This window comes from Oncorhynchus tshawytscha, linkage group LG07 (genome assembly GCF_018296145.1).
Source record: "Oncorhynchus tshawytscha isolate Ot180627B linkage group LG07, Otsh_v2.0, whole genome shotgun sequence".
NCBI lineage: Eukaryota > Metazoa > Chordata > Actinopteri > Salmoniformes > Salmonidae > Oncorhynchus > Oncorhynchus tshawytscha.
In genome coordinates, this window is record NC_056435.1 from 489557 (window position 1) to 507110 (window position 17554).

At 45.2% G+C, this 17554-nt stretch overlaps 1 protein-coding gene across 2 annotated transcripts in view; it reads left to right on the top strand.

Annotated features, from left to right (window-relative positions):
* Positions 1-17554, top strand: part of LOC112267659 (interleukin-1 receptor accessory protein-like 1) — an 810683-nt gene that overhangs the window by 82518 nt on the left and 710611 nt on the right. The window lies entirely within an intron of this gene.

Sequence of the window (17554 nt, forward strand, 5' to 3'; positions counted from 1 at the left end):
GTGAGCTGCCCAAATCCTGTCCACCCCCAACATAATTCTCTTTACATTATAAATGACCCCCCCATACAGGGATGAATATGGCTCTGTAGACTCTGGCAATCAGTAACAAGCTAATGAATGAGAACCACATGCAGATTTTGGATCGACTGCAGGAAAGTCACGATTCTCTTAAACTGAAGCTTTCACTTTCAGGGAATTGAACTTGATCATTGCTTGAATCAACATGCATTAAGACTATGTTTGGCTGATTTCACCTCTGTTGAACATTATATCTCATTTAGTTCAGGTTGAATGATGTAGCTAACTGCTTGGTAGTGATCTGTTGATTAAGCAGTGTTCAAGGGCAGCAGTGACACAAAGGCTTTATTTTGGTTGAAGGGTTCCTGCCACCCACTCTCCCTCCCTCCTCCGCAGCTGCATAGCACCGCGGCGCTTGGCACCAAAAAAAACATCATTCGGGGCACAGTGCACATTTGTTCCTTTCTTTAACCAATCACACCCTCCCCTCCCATCCCTTTCACTTTGCTTCATGGTACCAACTTTCTCTATTTATATTTTTCACTGGATTGAGCCACAATCCCTTCCTTTTCTCCTCCATCCCTCCTTCGCTCCCCCCTCTATTGTGTCCCTCGTTCCCTGTTCTGTACCAACAGAGCTACCCCTCCTCACCCCTTTCCTCATCTCATCTCCTCTTGTCTCGTCTCCTCTCCTCTTGTCTCCTCTCCTCTCCTCCCCTCCTCTCCCTCCTCTCCCTCTCCTCTCCTCTCCTCTCCTCTCCTCTCCTCTCCTCTCCCTCTCTCCTCTCCTCTCCTCTCCTCTCCTCTCCTCTCCTCTCCTCTCCTCTCCTCTCCCTCTCCTCTCCTCTCCTCTCCTCTCCTCTCCTCTCCTCTCCTCTCTCTCTCCTCTCCTCTCCTTCCCTTCCCTCCCTTCCCCCCTTCCCTTCCCTTCCCTTCCCTTCCCTTCCCTTCCCTTCCCTCTGCTCCTCTCCTCTACCTTCTGCTCCCGTCCTCTCTTCTCCTCTCTCTCTCTCTCTCTCTCTCTCTCAGATCAAAGGGATTCAGTGTCTCTGTGATGTTGCCCACTCTGGCCTCGTAGCGCTGTGCTGTAAGCTCCTCATCGTGCCCAAGGACCTGGCCGTAGCAAAGCCCTCAATGCACTTCTGTTATTCAACAAACTTCCCTGGGGCTATTCCCTGTAACCATCTACCCCCCTCCTCTTCTGGGTCTATTCCCTGTAACCATCTACCCCCCTCCTCTCCTGAGTCTATTCCTTGTAACCATCTACCTCTCTCCTCTCCTGAGTCTATTCCTTGTAACCACCTACCTCTCTCCTCTACTGAGTCTATTCCTTGTAACCATCTACCCCCCTCCTCTTCTGGGTCTATTCCCTGTAACCATCTACCCCCTCCTCTTCTGGGTCTATTCCCTGTAACCATCTACCCCCTCCTCTTCTGGGTCTATTCCCTGTAACCATCTTCCCCCTCCTCTCCTGAGTCTATTCCTGTAACCATCTACCCCCTCCTCTCCTGAGTCTATTCCTTGTAACCATCTACCTATCTCCTCTCCTGAGTCTATTCCCTGTAACCATCTACCCCCTCCTCTCCTGAGTCTATTCCTTGTAACCATCTACCCTCTCCTCTCCTGAGTCTATTCCCTGTAACCACCTACCTATCTCCTCTTCTGAGTCTATTCCCTGTAACCATCTACCCCCCTCCTCTCCTGAGTCTATTCCCTGTAACCATCTACCCCCTCCTCTTCTGAGTCTATTCCCTGTAACCATCTACCCCCTCCTCTCCTGAGTCTATTCCCTGTAACCATCTACCCCCCCTCCTCTCCTGAGTCTATTCCCTGTAACCATCTACCCCCTCCTCCTTCTGAGTCTATTCCCTGTAACCATACCCCCTCCTCTCCTGAGTCTATTCCCTGTAACCATCCAACCCCCTCCTCTCCTGAGTCTATTCCCTGTAACCACCACCCCCTTCCTCTCCTGGGTCTATTCCCTGTAACCATCCACCCCCTCCTCTCCTGAGTCTATTCCCTGTAACCACCCATCCCCTTCCTCTCAAGGGGTTAATCCCTGTAACTTTATACCCTCTCCTCTCCTGGGGTTATTCCCTGTAACCACCCAACCCCTCCTCTCCTGGGGTTAATCCCTGTAACCATCCAGCCCCCTCCTCTCCTGGGGCTATTCCCTGTAACCACCCACCCCCTCCTCTCCTGGGGTTATTCCCTGTAACCACCCACCCCCTCCTCTCCTGGGGTTATTCCCTGTAACCACCCACCCCCTCCTCTCCTGGGGCTATTCCCTGTAACCACCCACCCCCTCCTCTCCTGGGGCTATTCCCTGTAACCACCCACCCCCTCCTCTCCTGGGGCTATTCCCTGTAACCACCCACCCCTCCTCTCCTGGGGCTATTCCCTGTAACCACCCACCCCCTCCTCTCCTGGGGCTATTCCCTGTAACCACCCACCCCCGCCTCACCACCAACCACCGTCCCCTATCTGAAAAATGGAAACATCTACTTATGTATGATTGTTTCAAGGCCACTGTGACGGGAAATACATGTTAATCCAGGTTGATTTTAGCTCTGGATGAACCTCTCTTTAATGCACCGTGTGGTAGCGGCAGTGACAACCCGTCATTCAGGGGCAGGTGGAGGGTGCCTGTTCTGCATGTTGCTTTGGGATTAATAGGTTTCACATATCATCTTGAAAACAATGTAAAAAAATATAGAAAAATCATTGAGGTAATTAAGCCGCACACAAACATGGTCTCTTTTTTGCTTTCTTGAGTAAGGCAGCTCCAAAATGCAGGTGTTTCGGCCCAGCTCAGTGCTTTCTGTGGTTGTGGGGCAGCCAGCGGAAAATACGGAGCGTAGTAGCTAGTAATGTTCTCTAGTTGCACGGTGATTGGCTCAGTGTTCTGTCACTCATGGGGACACTACCTCACCGCCAAAAGTAAGGCTAGAGCTCGAAAATTCAAGCCCCTTGGGTGCTGCCATAGAGTTACAATAGAAGTGCCCATCCAATAATGCTCAAAGTCATTGGCCACAGATAAAATGACGTCAAATCACGTTATATCTACAGTAGCTTTGATTGGACTGAATACAAAATCTTAGCTAGCAGTCATCATCATGAATAAGGCAGGAATTTACTGGCAAATCCTTTTTAATCCTTGTCATATGAAGAGATATAACGAAGAGAAATTATAGATAACATGTATCGTGCTCATCGGCCATTGGACATAAACATTACACAACAAGTTGGAAATCGCAAATTCAACAATGACTAGTTGGGAAAGAATCAGTGGCTAACTGCAAACATTGCAAAGCAATCACTAGCCTGCTATTCAGTGGAGTGGCTGTGTGGTCCCAAGTCTGGATTTAAGTGTCTTTTTTCCAAGCTTAAAATGATCAACATTCAACATTGGCCATGCTGTCAATGAATCATGATTTCTGCCGCGCTCAAAACAACTGTTAACTCGGAGCTGCGAAGTCTGACTTCCGTGAGTTTAAGACAACTGGGATCAAGACTCGGGAAATACGTTTTGAACGGTCATCCAACTCGGAATTGTAAACCGGGCCTCTTTCTAGAGCTACGACCTGAAGATCGCTGACCTCATGATTCAACCTTGTTTTTTTTTTTCGAGTTCCCAGTTGTCTTGAATGCACCATAAATCCAGAGAATGCCAGACTTTGATGACAAAGTTTGATGACAAAATTTGCCCATGAAGTACCGCCGCACCACCTTCCTGTTCAAGTGAGCAAAGCACAACAAGGTCCAAAAATGTCTTATATGCTGCTGCATAAAGGATGTAATATGCCAGGGAGATATACTGTAGCTAAGAAAGTAATACTAAGTGTATGTTGTGTCGTAAGCTGTTAGTAGCCCATGTGCCTCACCCTAAGAATTTGGTATATTTTCCCCTCTTAATTTCGGCTGCTGTTCTGACTTGGTGGTGCAAATGTAGCTTATATGCCCCCTTTATTTATCGTGCGGTTCTGTGTTGGGGTACAGGGAAAATAGTGTAAAAATGGCCCATGTTCTGAATTCTGTCGCTGTACATTTCAAAAGTGCTGAACAAATAGTTACAGTGGGGAGAACAAGTATTTGATACACTGCCGATTTTGCAGGTCTTACAAAGCATGTAGAGGTCTGTCATTTTTATCATAGGTACACTTCAACTGTGAGAGACTGAATCGAAAATAAAATCCAGAAAATCACATTGTATGATTTTTAAGTAATTAATTTGCATTTTATTGCATGACATAAGTATTTGATCACCTACCAACCAGTAAGAATTCCGGCTCTCACAGACCTGTTAGTTTTTCTTTAAGAATCCCTCCTGTTCTCCACTCATTACCTGTATTAACTGCACCTGTTTGAACTCGTTACCTGTATAAAAGACACCTGTCCACACACTCAATAAAACAGACTCCAACCTCTCCACAATGGCCAAGACCAGAGAGCTGTGTAAGGACATCAGGGATAAAATTGTAGACCTGCACAAGGCTGGGATGGGCTACAGGACAATAGGCAAGCAGCTTGGTGAGAAGGTAACAACTGTTGGCGCAATTATTAGAAAATGGATGAAGTTCAAGATGACAGTCAATCACCCTCGGTCTGGGGCTCCATGCAAGATCTCACCTCGTGGGGCATCAATGATCATGAGGAAGGTGAGGGATCAGCCCAGAACTGAACGGCAGGACCTGATCAATGACCTGAAGAGAGCTGGGACCACAGTCTCAAAGAAAACCATTAGTAACACACTACGCCGTCGTGGATTAAAATCCTGCAGCGCACGCAAGGTCCCCCTACTCAAGCCAGCGCATGTCCAGGCCCGTCTGAAGTTTGCCAATGACCATCTGGATGATCCAGAGGAGGAATGGGAGAAGGTCATGTGGTCTGATGAGACAAAAATATAGCTTTTTGATCTAAACACTCGCCGTGTTTGAAGGAACAAGAAGGATGAGTACAGGATGACTGCACCGTATTGAGGGGAGGATGGGGCCATGTATCGCAAGATCTTGGCCAACAACCTCCTTCCCTCAGTAAGAGCATTGAAGATGGGTCGTGGCTGGGTGTTCCAGCATGACGACAACCTGAAACACACAGCCAGGGCAACTAAGGAGTAGCTCCGTAAGAAGCATCTCAAGGTCCTAGAGTGGCCTAGCCAGTCTTTAAAAAAAAATTGTATTTAAATATTTAACCAGGCAAGTCAGTTAAGAACACATTCTTATTTTCAATGATGGCCTGGGAACAGTGGGTTAACTGCCTGTTCAGGGGCAGAACAACAGATTTGTACCTTGTCAGCTCAGGGGTTTGAACTCACAACCTTCCGGTTACTATTCCAACACTCTAACCACTAGGCTACCCTGCCACTACCCTCTCCAGACTTGAACCCAATAGAAAATCTTTGGAGGGAGCTGAAAGTCCGTATTGCCCAGCGATAGCCCCGAAACCTGAAGGATCTGGAGAAGGTCTGTATGGAGTGGGCCAAAATCCCTGCTACAGTGTGTGCGAACCTGGTTAAGAACTACAGGAAACGTATGATATCTGTAATTGCAAACAAAGGTTTCTGTACCAGATATTAAGTTCTTATTTTCTGATGTATCAAATACTTATGTCATGCAATAAAATGCAAATTAATTACTTAAAAATCATACAATGTGATTTTCTGGATTTTTGTTTTAGATTCTGTTTCACAATTGAAGTGTACCTATGATAAAAATTACAGACCTCTACATGCTTTGTAAGTAGGAAAACCTGCAAAATCGACAGTGTATCAAATACTTGTTCTCCCCACTGTATATTGACTACGTCCGTCCTGGCTCGCTCATCAATGTCTTAATCGAAATCACGGATTGCCTCTTATTCGCTTGTCGTCCCCTTATCCCATAGTTTGTACATCTCAATTGTTATTAGAAACCAAAGTGTTTTAAACCTCTTAAGGATCGGACCCAATACATCATCTTTGAAATATAAGAGAAAGGCCATAATGTACTATTCCAGCCCAGGCTCAAATTTGATTTTGGCCACTAGATGGCAGCAGTGTATTTGCAAAGTTTTAGACTGATTCAATGAACCATTGCCTTTCTGTTCAAAATGTTTAATCCAGACTGCCCAAATGTGCCTAATTGGTTTATTAATACATTTTAAAGTTCATAACTGTGCACTCTCCTCAAACAAAAGCATGGTTTTCTTTCACTGTAATAGCTACTGTAAATTGGACAGTGCAGTTAAGCTTTCAGCCCATATCAGATATGTCTATGTCCTGGGAAATGTTTTCGTTACTTACAACCTCATGCTAATCACATTAGCCTGCGTTAGCTCAACCGTTCCGTGGGGGGGGCACCAATCCTGTAGAGGTTTGCCATATCAGCTATGTATTTTTAAAAGGCAGTAAATGAGGCTGAATGAACTGTTTCCCTGCCAGATAAGGCTCCGCTGATTGCCAGGTGTAGCAGTGGTAAGGTGTTGGGACTGCTGTTGGGACTCTGCTGTTGAGACAGCTTTATGTAGGCCCTAACAGTTTGTGGGTACCGTTTGTCAACGTTATAGTGCAATTAATGTATTGTTGAGTGTTGTGCAGTGTTGTGTTTTGTAGTGGCTTTGCTGGCATGCATCCCCATCCCCAAGATTTACATGCTAAAATCGCCTGAGTAGCGTTTGTTTTGCCTCCATACTAGTCGTAGGACAGCTAGGAATTCAATTCGGGCCAGGATAGCCTGGTCCCAGATCTGTTCAAACTGTCTTGCCAAAGACAATGATCATAGAAGTTGGAATCCTCAGTCTGATGAAGGTCCACTATGACTGAAACGTTACAGTTTTTAATGAATTAATCGAGTATTTAATGGAGAAGTGTGTCACGTCTCAACCACTTTCTTTTTTCCTTTGTTTTGTTTTGTTTTCCCCCTTTTTCTCCCCAATTTCTTGATATTTTTGGTAGTTACAGTCTTTTCCTATTGCTGCAACTCCCCTACGGACTCGGGAGAAGCGAAGGTCGAGAGCCATCGTCCTCCGAAGCACGGCCCTGCCAAGCCGCACTTCTTCTTGACACACTGATCGCTTAACCCGGAAGCCAGCCGCAACAATGTGTCAGAGGAAACACTGTCCAGCTGGTGACCGAAGTCAGCTTGCAGGCACCCGGCACGCCACAATGAGTCGCTAGAGCGTGATGGGACAAGGAAATCCCTGCTGGTCAAACCCTCCCCCAACCCTGACGACACTGGGCCAATTGTGCGCCGCCTCATGGGTCTCTCACTCACGGCCTGCTGTGACACAGCCTGGGATTGAACCCTGGGCTGTACTGACGCCACAAGCATTGCAATGCAGTGCCTTAGACCGCTTTGCCCCTTGGGAGGCCTCACCACTTTCTTTTCCATAGGAGTCGGTAAGACAGCACATACAGATCTGGGATCAGGCTAGGGACAGCACATCTCTCTACTGTAGCTTTATCCCTGACACAGCTGGTTAGGCTGTGGAGGACATGTTGGCGTGGATGACAGTAGGAGGAGCATCACGGTATGTGCCACTGTCTGGAGGTCACATGCGTTGTCTTTTACTGTGACAGCTATTTACACTGACCCGGCTATTACTGTACATGAAAAACCCTCACAGCACAGAAGAGAGAGTCATGTCTACACTGCATGCCATGTCAGTGCAATGAAATCAAATCACAATTCTATTGTATGGTCATATGTGTTCATTATGTATGTGTGTAGTGTATGGTATATACAGGACTGTATATATGAATGCACTGCATTCTTACTTATGGATGTAATGTTTTGTGTCATTTAAGTATGCACAGCATATTTCAGCCTAAGAGTGTATACAGTACATGTATGCTTTGATATGTATCATGTACTGTATGTATAAATGCCTATATATAAATATCAACATAATGGCTTATTTTGACCTACAACCAATGAGACATGGAGTCTTTGGGGCTGGAGAGACAAAGATAGCCTGGGGCAAGGCATCACGTCTGTGGTACAGGCTTGGGGAGGGGAGTCTTGCCCTGTTGATTTGTTCCAGTTTGTTAGAACACCAAGATGAGGCAGCAGTGTCTGTGTGTTTCAATCTGCCACTTTATTAGACGTGCTAGTATGCACTCAGGAGGCTGGTTATTCTGAGCGGGAGGGAGACAGCACAAGTAAAATGGTGTTTCATCTCCAGTAATATTTGCTAGATTTTATGTAGGGTAGTTCTAAGAAAAAGGGACCACATTCTACACGTTTTTGGAGGAGAAAACCTACTGTGATTTCTATTGAAGAGAGTGAACACCTCCTCTGAAGGGGATATTCTGTATTTCCATTGTGTGTGTGTGTGTGTGTGTGTGTGTGTGTGTGTGTGTGTGTGTGTGTGTGTGTGTGTGTGTGTGTGTGTGTGTGCTAGCAATGTAAACAAAGCTGAGCAGTGGGATTGGCGTGCCCAGCATCCATCACAGTGATTGGGGTCCTGGCGAGTCGACCCAGCATCTCTCTACCATGCCAGCTCCATATGCTGTATCCAGCTGTTCCTTCTCCCTCCCTGGCCCTCCCCTCTCCGGCGTAGGCAGGCAGCTAGCTCTACCCCTCTACACCTCACCATCACCCAGCCGCCCCATCTCCCATTTCGCCCATCTCTAACATCTCCCCAAGCCTACCTGTCAGACCCGGAGAAGATCGGCGCCCACAGATTTTCGGGATGACGCAAATTGGGGGATGACAGCAAACATGGCCGCCGGGGGAGTAAGGACAGTCCCACCCCCCTTCAGGGCTCCTGGCACGGCATCGTGCGGAACAGAGAGATTGGAGAGGGCACAGTATCTGTGTTTATGCCAGAGAAAGTGTTTGAGAAGCTGAGGAAGGTCAAGACAGACAGGCTGCTTGCAAAATGGAGCACAATTCCTGATTTAGTGCACTGAAGATGGTGCATTTTGGACACTGAGAAATGTGGGAGGGGGGCAAGAGTCGTTTTGGTGGAGGGTCCAAAAGGTCAGTCGGCAAATTTAGTCTGATAGTCATAACTTGGACGATAATGTGAAGGGAGGAAGAATCATGTGTCAAGTTTTAATGTCACATGCACAAGTACAGGAAGGAGGGGAGGTGGGGATGTTAGAGATGCAGAAAATACTACATCTCTGCTTTGATCAGTGTTGATAGAGGAGGAGGAGGAGGAAGAAGAAGAAGATGAAGGTGAAGAGGAGGAGTAGGAAGAAGAAGAGGAAGTATCACGCCCTGACCATAGAGAGCCCTTGGTTCTCTATGGTATTGTAGGTCAGGGAGTGACTAGGGGGGTGTTCTAGTTTTTTCTATTTCTATGTTGGTGTGCCTGGTATGGTTCCCAATTAGAGGCAGCTGATTATCGTTGTCTCTAATTGGGGATCATATTTAAGTTCTCTATTGTTCCCACCTGGGTTGTGGGATGTTGTTTGTGTTTAGTTGCCTGTGTGCACGTCATGACTTCACGTTTCGTTGTTTCTTTATTGTTTTGTTTGTTTCACGGAGATTAAAAATACGTGGAACTAAACTCACGCTGCACCTAGGTCCGCTCATTACGACGATCGTGATAGGAGAGGTGAAGAGGAGGTGAAGAAGAAGGTGAAGAGGAGGAGGATAGACATCTTGTACTAACTAATGGTCATATTGTACGCCATTTGGAAGATGTCTCTTTTGCATGACTAGTAGACTTTTTCTCTTTGCCATGTTTGTGTTGACATGACATCATCATGACAGCAGGATTCTATCTCTTCCTCTAATGGACCAAGCAGACTGAAGATTAACACTACAACAATCTTTTCAGGTTGTTTTTTTTGAATCGAGATGATGATGCAGGTTATTGATGATGCAGGTTATTTTTTGATTAAATCCCGTGTTAGACCTTGAGACAAGTTCCTTTGTCTTGAGAAATGCTGCCTCGGTGTGCCAGATTCTCTTTGTTCCCTTTTGTTTAGCTCCCAGAACAAAGGCACAGACCAGGGGCAAATGTAGTGATTCATTCCAAGCAGGAGGGAGTGGGAGGGGGGCAGAGAGAAGGGCCAAGGCCTTGTCATCTTAGTCGGTCCCTGAGCCTCAAACCCTGCCCAACATCGAAGAGCAACTCATGGGTTCAGGTTCAGTCAGAGGTGGGGCATTGGAGCTTCGATGGGAGTCCAAAAGCTGTACCCTGATTGGCTCCTCCACACGTTATTCAAATATGCCACCCTTAAACACCCCCAAAGCCTGTATATATCATCTTGTGTTATAAGTATGTCTTTGTGCTCGGCGCCAGATGTTCAAAGAGCATATAGAAAAGCTTAGGGACGACAATACCCATTAGAATCATATTAGAGTGTGTCTAGTGGTGGCTCAGGGCCACAAACTGCAATTAAAAATATTTATTTTTGAGACTCCTCTGCGCAGTGGGAAGGAATCAAAACTCATTTGAAAAGAAGCTAGTTTTCTGTTGGGTTGTTTGTGCCATTTAGGGAGCTAGTGCTCAGCCTTATAAAACCTATTTACAGAACTAAAGCGCCAAGTGTGTCTGACTGCAAGGCTCATTTAGCGCTGCACAATAGCTCATGCCCACTTGGTGCTGGATGTTGTTGGGTGCTAGCGGACATCAGAGGGGCCCAGCACCGTAGACAAATGACTGTATTAAGAGAGAGGTGTAGATGGGCCTTGATTAGATTGCTCCATACGCTGGAATGATCAATGTTCAATTTGATGCTACCTGACCTGAGAAGTTAATCAATCCACATGACCTTTACAAGGTTAATTCCTCTCCTGTTCTTTCTCCTCGACGTTTCACTCTGTTAAACAAAATGACTCATTCACTATCTTAAGCAAATGCCACACAGCGGAATGTAAAGGGTATACATAAGGTGTAATAACTGATAAACTGATAGGTGTGTAGAGTAGGTCTGTAGGGATGCCACAGGATAGGTGACAGGATAGGTGACAGGATAGGTAACGGGATAGGTGACGGGATAGGTGACGGGATAGGTGACGGGATAGGTGACGGGATAGGTGACAGGATAGGTGACAGGATAGGTGAGGTGACGGGATAGGTGACAGGATAGGTGACAGGATAGGTGACAGGATAGGTGACAGGATAGGTGACAGGATAGGTGACAGGATAGGTGACAGGATAGGTGACAGGATAGGTGACGGGATAGGTGACAGGATAGGTGACAGGATAGGTGACAGGATAGGTGACAGGATAGGTGACAGGATAGGTGACAGGATAGGTGACAGGATAGGTGACGGGATAGGTGACAGGATAGGTGACAGGATAGGTGACAGGATAGGTGACAGGATAGGTGACAGGATAGGTGACAGGATAGGTGACAGGATAGGTGACAGGATAGGTGACAGGATAGGTAACAGGATAGGTGACAGGATAGGTGACAGGATAGGTGACAGGATAGGTAACAGGATAGGTAACAGGATAGGTGACAGGATAGGTAACAGGATAGGTGATAGGATAGGTGACAGGATAGGTAACACAATAGGTAACAGGATAGGTGACACAATAGGTAACAGGGTAGGTGACAGGATAGGTGACAGGATAGGTGACACGATAGGTAACAGGATAGGTGACAGGATAGGTGACGGGATAGGTGACGGGATAGGTGACAGGATAGGTGACGGGATAGGTGACGGGATAGGTAACAGGATGACAGGATAGGTGATGGGATAGGTGACAGGATAGGTAACAGGATAGGTGATGGGATAGGGTGACAGGATAGGTGACAGGATAGGTGACAGGATAGGTAACAGGATAGGTGACATAGGTGGGATAGGTAACGGAATAGGTAACGGAATAGGTGACAGGATAGGTAACAGGATAGGTGACGGGATAGGTAACAGGATAGGTAACGGGATAGGTAACAGGATAGGATAGGCAACAGGATAGGCAATAGGGATAGGTAACAGGATAGGTAACAGGATAGGTAACAGGATAGGTGACACGATAGGTAACAGGATAGGTGACAGGATAGGTAACAGGATAGGTAACAGGATAGGTGACACAGGATAGGTAGGTAACAGGATAGGTAACAGGATAGGTAACAGGATAGGTGACATAGGTAATAGGATAACAGGATAGGTGACAGGATAGGATAGGTGACAGGATAGGTAACAGGATAGGTAACAGGATAGGTGACAGGATAGGTAACAGGATAGGTGACAGGATAGGTAACAGGATAGGTGACACAATAGGTAACGGGATAGGTGACGGGATAGGGATAGGTGACAGGATAGGTAACAGGATAGGGATAGGTGACAGGATAGGTGACAGGATAGGTAACAGGATAGGTAACAGGATAGGTAACAGGATAGGTAACAGGATAGGTGACGGGATAGGTAACAGGATAGGTGACAGGATAGGATAGGTGACAGGATAGGTAACAGGATAGGTGACACAATAGGTAACAGGATAGGTAACAGGATAGGTAACAGGATAGGTAACAGGATAGGTGACAGGATAGGTGACACAATAGGTAACAGGATAGGTAACAGGATAGGTAACAGGGGATAGGTAACAGGATAGGTGACAGGATAGGATAGGTAACAGGATAGGTGACAGGATAGGTGACAGGATAGGTAACAGGATAGGTGACAGGATAGGTAACAGGATAGGTGACAGGATAGGTGACAGGATAGGTGACAGGATAGGTAACAGGATAGGTGACAGGACAGGATAGGTAACAGGATAGGTGACAGGATAGGTAACAGGATAGGTAACAGGATAGGGATAGGTAACAGGATAGGTAACAGGATAGGTAACAGGATAGGATAGGTGACACAATAGGATAGGTGACAGGATAGGTGACAGGATAGGTGAGGATAGGTAACAGAATAGGTAACAGGATAGGAATAAGTGACAGGATAGGTAACAGGATAGGTGACAGGATAGGTAACAGGATAGGTGACAGGATAGGTAACAGGATAGGTGACACAATAGGTAACAGGATAGGTGACAGGGGATGACAGGTAACAGGATAGGTGACAGGATAGGTAACGGAACAGGTAACGGAATAAGTGACGGGATAGGTAACAGGATAGGTGACAGGATAGGTAACAGGATAGGTGACACAATAGGTAACAGGATAGGTGACGGGATAGGTAACATGATAGGTGACAGGATAGGTAACAGAATAGGTAACGGAATAAGTGACGGGATAGGTAACAGGATAGGTGACAGGATAGGTAACAGGATAGGTGACAGGATAGGTAACAGGATAGGTAACAGGATAGGTAACGGGATAGGTGACAGGATAGGTGACAGGATAGGTGACAGGATAGGTAACAGGATAGGTGACAGGATAGGTAACAGGATAGGTAACAGGATAGGTGACACAATAGGTAACAGGATAGGTAACAGGATAGGTAACAGGATAGGTAACGGGATAGGTAACAGGATAGGTAACAGGATAGGTAACAGGATAGGTGACAGGATAGGTGACAAAATAGGTAACAGGATAGGTAACAGGATAGGTAACAGGATAGGTAACGGGATAGGTAACAGGATAGGTGACACAATAGGTAACAGGATAGGTGACGGGATAGGTAACAGGATAGGTGACAGGATAGGTAACAGAATAGGTAACGGAATAAGTGACGGGATAGGTAACAGGATAGGTGACGGGATAGGTAACAGGATAGGTAACAGGATAGGTAACAGGATAGGATAACAGGATAGGTAACGGGATAGGCAACAGGATAGGTAACAGGATAGGTAACAGGATAGGTAACAGGATAGGTAACAGGATAGGTAACAGGATAGGTGACACAATAGGTAACAGGATAGGTGACAGGATAGGTAACAGGATAGGTAACAGGATAGGTGACACAACAGGTAACAGGATAGGTAACAGGATAGGTAACAGGATAGGTGACAGGATAGGTAACAGGATAGGTAACAGGATAGGTGACAGGATAGGTGACACAATAGGTAACAGGATAGGTAACAGGATAGGTAACAGGATAGGTGACACAATAGGTAACAGGATAGGTAACAGGATAGGTGACAGGATAGGTGACAGGATAGGTAACAGGATAGGTGACAGGATAGGTAACAGGATAGGTGACAGGATAGGTAACAGGATAGGTGACACAATAGGTAACAGGATAGGTGACGGGATAGGTAACAGGATAGGTGACAGGATAGGTAACAGAATAGGTAACGGAATAAGTGACGGGATAGGTAACAGGATAGGTGACAGGATAGGTAACAGGATAGGTGACACAATAGGTAACAGGATAGGTGACGGGATAGGTAACATGATAGGTGACAGGATAGGTAACAGAATAGGTAACAGAATAGGAATAAGTGACGGGATAGGTAACAGGATAGGTGACAGGATAGGTAACAGGATAGGTGACAGGATAGGTAACAGGATAGGTAACAGGATAGGTAACAGGATAGGTGACAGGATAGGTGACAGGATAGGTGACAGGATAGGTAACAGGATAGGTGACAGGATAGGTAACAGGATAGGTAACAGGATAGGTGACACAATAGGTAACAGGATAGGTAACAGGATAGGTAACAGGATAGGTAACAGGATAGGTAACAGGATAGGTAACAGGATAGGTAACAGGATAGGTGACAGGATAGGTGACAGGATAGGACAAAATAGGTGACAGGATAGGTAACAGGATAGGTAACAGGATAGGTAACAGGATAGGTAACAGGATAGTAACAGGATAGGACACAGGATAGGATAACAGGATAGGTGACAGGATAGGGATAGGTAACAGGATAGGTGACAGGATAGGTAACAGAATAGGTAACGGAATAAGTGACGGGATAGGTAACAGGATAGGTGACGGGATAGGTAACAGGATAGGTAACAGGATAGGTAACAGGATAGGTAACAGGATAGGTAACGGGATAGGCAACAGGATAGGTAACGGGATAGGTAACAGGATAGGTAACAGGATAGGTAACAGGATAGGTGACACAATAGGTAACAGGATAGGTGACAGGATAGGTAACAGGATAGGTAACAGGATAGGTGACACAATAGGTAACAGGATAGGTAACAGGATAGGTAACAGGATAGGTGACACAATAGGTAACAGGATAGGTAACAGGATAGGTAACAGGATAGGTGACAGGATAGGTGACAGGAGGTAGGTAACAGGATAGGTAACAGGATAGGTGACAGGATAGGTGACAGGATAGGTAACAGGATAGGTAACAGGATAGGTAACAGGTAACAGGATAGGTGACAGGATAGGTAACAGGATAGGTAACAGGATAGGTAACAGGATAGGTGACAGGATAGGTAACAGGATAGGTAACAGGATAGGTGACAGGATAGGTAACAGGATAGGTAACAGGATAGGTAACAGGATAGGTGACAGGATAGGTAACAGGATAGGTAACAGGATAGGTAACAGGATAGGTAACAGGATAGGTAACAAGATAGGTAACAGGATAGGTAACAGGATAGGTGACAGGATAGGTGACAGGATAGGTGACAGGATAGGTAACAGGATAGGTAACAGGATAGGTGACAGGATAGGTGACAGGATAGGTAACAGGATAGGTGACAGGATAGGTGACAGGATAGGTAACAGGATAGGTAAGCGGACCGGTGCAGTTTGACAGTGTCACATGTTCCAATGAAGAGGTTCTGACAGACTGACAGACTTTTGGAGTGGAGCCAGGGTATCATGATCCTGTTGTGTCCTCCTCATAGCATGCTGCTGTACCTTAACTCAGGGTTTCCCAAACTCGGTGACAATGTAGTACTGTGTGTTACCATACTGTACATAAGACAGTAACAATGTAGTACTGTGTGTTACCATACTGTACATAAGGCAGTGACAATGTAGTACTGAGTGTTACCATACTGTGCATAAGACAGTAACAATGTAGGACTGTGTGTTACCATACTGTACATAAGACAGTGACAATGTAGTACTGAGTGTTACCATACTGTACATAAGACAGTAACAATGTAGTACTGAGTGTTACCATACTGTACATAAGACAGTGACAATGTAGTACTGTGTGTTAACCTACTGTACATAAGACAGTGACAATGTAGTACTGAGTGTTACCATACTGTACATAAGACAGTAACAATGTAGGCCTGTGTGTTACCATACTGTACATAAGACAGTAACAATGTAGGACTGTTTTCCATACATAAGACAGTAACAATGTAGGACTGTGTGTTACCATACTGTACATAAGACAGTAACAATGTAGGACTGTTTTCCATCCATAAGACAGTAACAGTGTAGGACTGTTTTCCATACATAAGACAGTAACAGTGTAGGACTGTTTTCCATTCATAAGACAGTAACAGTGTAGGACTGTTTTCCATTCATAAGACAGTAACAATGTAGGACTGTTTTCCATACATAAGACAGTAACAGTGTAGGACTGTTTTCCATTCATAAGACAGTAACAATGTAGGACTGTGTGTTACCATACTGTACATAAGGCAGTGACAATGTAGTACTGAGTGTTACCATACTGTACATAAGACAGTAACAATGTAGGCCTGTGTGTTACCATACTGTACATAAGACAGTAACAATGTAGGACTGTTTTCCATTCATAAGACAGTAACAGTGTAGGACTGTTTTCCATACATAAGACAGTAACAATGTAGGACTGTTTTCCATTCATAAGACAGTAAGAGTGTAGGACTGTTTTCCATTCATAAGACAGTAACAGTGTAGGCCTGTGTGTTACCATACTGTACATAAGACAGTAACAATGTAGGACTGTTTTCCATCCATAAGACAGTAACAGTGTAGGACTGTTTTCCATACATAAGACAGTAACAGTGTAGGACTGTTTTCCATACATAAGACAGTAACAGTGTAGGACTGTTTTCCATACATAAGACAGTAAGAGTGTAGGACTGTTTTCCATTCATAAGACAGTAACAGTGTAGGACTGTTTTCCATACATAAGACAGTAAGAGTGTAGGACTGTTTTCCATACATAAGACAGTAACAGTGTAGGACTGTTTTCCATACATAAGACAGTAACAGTGTAGGACTGTTTTCCATACATAAGACAGTAAGAGTGTAGGACTGTTTTCCATTCATAAGACAGTAAGAGTGTAGGACTGTTTTCCATACATAAGACAGTAACAGTGTAGGACTGTTTTCCATACATAAGACAGTAACAGTGTAGGACTGTTTTCCATACATAAGACAGTAACAGTGTAGGACTGTTTTCCATACATAAGACAGTAAGAGTGTAGGACTGTTTTCCATACATAAGACAGTAACAGTGTAGGACTGTTTTCCATTCATAAGACAGTAACAGTGTAGGACTGTTTTCCATACATAAGACAGTAAGAGTGTAGGACTGTTTTCCATACATAAGACAGTAACAGTGTAGGACTTCATACATAAGACAGTAACAGTGTAGGACTGTTTTCCATACATAAGACAGTAAGAGTGTAGGACTGTTTTCCATACATAAGACAGTAACAGTGTAGGACTGTTTTCCATTCATAAGACAGTAACAGTGTAGGACTGTTTTCCATTCATAAGACAGTAACAGTGTAGGACTGTTTTCCATACATAAGACAGTAACAGTGTAGGACTGTT